Below are 2,603 nucleotides of genomic sequence, written 5' to 3'. Positions count from 1 at the left end.
AGCGTTGGACTGGGATGCGGAGGACCCAGGTTCGAGACCTCGAGGTCACCAGCTTGAGCATGGGCTCATCTGGTTTGAGCAAAAGCCCACCAGCTTGAACCCAAGGTCCCTGGCTCCAGCAAGGGGTTACTCGGTCTGCTGGGGGCCCGCGGTCAAGGCACATATGAGAGGGCAATCAATGAACAACTAAGGTGATGCAATGCGCAATGAAGAACTGATGATTGATGCTTCTCATCTCTCTTCCTGTCTGTCTGTCCCTGTCTATCCCTCTCTCTGACTCACTCTTTGTCTTTGTAAAAAATAAATAAATTAATTAATTTTAAAAAAAAACATCTCAGCATCTCTTCCTCTCTCCCTGGCTCATAACAAAATGATCACACAAGGCTTTGCTGAGAAGAGGCAAGAGGCTATTGAGCTGGCATTGTCTTCTCCCATCTGGGAGGGGGCATCACATTACACAGGAGATGCACCTGTTTCCAGAGGTGGCACGCATGGAGTAGAAAGAGCTTGTGAAGAGTCACAAATTGTTGCAAAAAATAAAAATTTGATGGTGTTAAAATTAAATATCCAAATCAAGGCTGCGTGCGGAATTTAAAGGGTGTAGAGAACATGTGGTGGAGAGACCAGAAACAAGAAGAAAACACACACACACACGATATAGTAGACAAAGGGGAAGAGACCATAAAAAAAAATACAGATGCACAAATAAAGACAGAAGCTGAGCAAGGAGCCAGCACCTGGAAAGCAAGATGTCACAGTGGCAGAGTAGGTGGGGGAAGCAGGAGAGCAGAGTGAAAGGAGGAAACAGGCAAAGGAGCCAAGGAATTGAGGACCAGACACTTCCCCTCCTGCACCTGCCGCCATCCACTTTAAGTAGGTGAGTTCACAAAGTTTCTCACTCTCTTCGCTGATTTCTTTTTTTTTTTTTTTTATTTCTTTTCTTCATCTCTGCTGGAATAACAGAGCCCGTGTTCGTGTGGCACGCTCACACATCAGTTGGCTCCAGCTTTTGCCTTGTCTACCCCATCACCCCCACTGGCCCAGGCCACGCTCAAAGTTTGAGCAGCAACTTTGCATGTTCACAGTCTGTAATGGGGTTCCCCTCAGCACATGCTCAAGTGCAGCAGCCAACACTAGGCTCCCAGCCCCAGCTCACACTTCCTCCCAAGGGCAGAGGCTGCCTGCTCTCATGGTGATTCCACGCTGTGTGCTCAGTGATCCAGCTAAGCACAGGCTCCCACACAGTGATCTTCCATTTTCCCCAGCTGTCAGTGCTGCATCGATTTCACTGGCTCTGCAGCCGTTCATGGAGACAAAGGGAGGCAGAACGTCTGGCTCTGGGCTTCTCCAGAGCACTGAGGGGCAGGATTCCTGAGAGAAGAGTTATAAGCGATGATGAGCTCATCTAAATGAGTGCCATCCAGGCAGGCCCCCTGACACACTAGAGCCAAGCAAAAACCAAGACACAGTTGTTTAGGAGTGAGAGTGCAGGTGTCAAAATCCTGGAGTTTTCAGATGGGCCCTAGGCAGTGATAAAGTGGCGATGTGAGAAAACTAAAAAATCAAAAGAGGGCAAGCAGTTCCAGGCTTCGAGTTAGGAAATAAATGATGTCCAGAGGGGTTTGGCTCCGAAGTGGACCAAATGGCTCTCTTGTCTCGTGTTTATGGGGTTGTGGACCATTAAACCAGCCAATCTGCCTGACCAGGCGGTGGCACAGTGGATAGAGCATTGGACTGGGATGCAGAGGACCCAGGTTCGAGACCCCGAGGTCGCCAGCTTGAGCATGGGCTTATCTGGTTTGAGCAAGGCTCACCAGCTTGGACCCAAGGTCGCTGGCTCGAGCAAGGGGTTACTAATCTGCTATAGCCCCACGGTCAAGGCACATATGAGAAAGCAATCAAGGAACAACTAAGGTGTTGCAACAAAAAACTAATGATTGATGCTTCTCATCTCTCTTCGTGCCTGTCTATCCCTCTCTGTGATTCTCTAACTACGTAAAAATAAAACAAAACAAAACCCAGCCAATCTACAGATGTCTTCATAAGACTTTATGAGATTAGACTGAGGAGCCCCTATAACTCAGCAGCAAGGAGGGAACATGAGAAGGTAGAATTTGGTAAGTGGTGGTAGAAATAAGAGAGTTCAGCCTTAGGAAAAATCAAATCTCAGATGTCTGGGTTCTGGAATCCCTATTTTCCTCACTTCTTACTCTTCTGTAAGTTTCTGCCCGTATCCATTAGAGTCAAAACTGCATCAGGTATATATTACCCAGTAAATTCTTGATTATCTACATATTTTCTCCTCCTAATCCAACTTCCACTTGCCCCTACTGCCCACCCCAACCATGTTCCTGACCTACAATCATCTGGTCTTCAGAGAAGACAGTTTCTTTGACATTTATGAAGCAAATCAGAAAGATAATAAAAGTTATACCTACAAACTCAGACATGCTGGGATTTTTCAAACTTGAAATAGATTGTCAATGTGGCTTTCCACAAATTCTAAAAATCAGGAGCTGACTCTTTTAGGGATCCCTGGGTTCCTGAAGAATAATGTTTATTATCTGAGCGATTCAGAGCAGAAACAAGCAAGACACCTGAAA

This window comes from Saccopteryx bilineata, chromosome 2 (assembly GCF_036850765.1).
Source record: "Saccopteryx bilineata isolate mSacBil1 chromosome 2, mSacBil1_pri_phased_curated, whole genome shotgun sequence".
NCBI lineage: Eukaryota > Metazoa > Chordata > Mammalia > Chiroptera > Emballonuridae > Saccopteryx > Saccopteryx bilineata.
The sequence above is the reverse complement of the archived record's forward strand: the minus strand, read 5'-3'. Positions refer to the sequence as shown.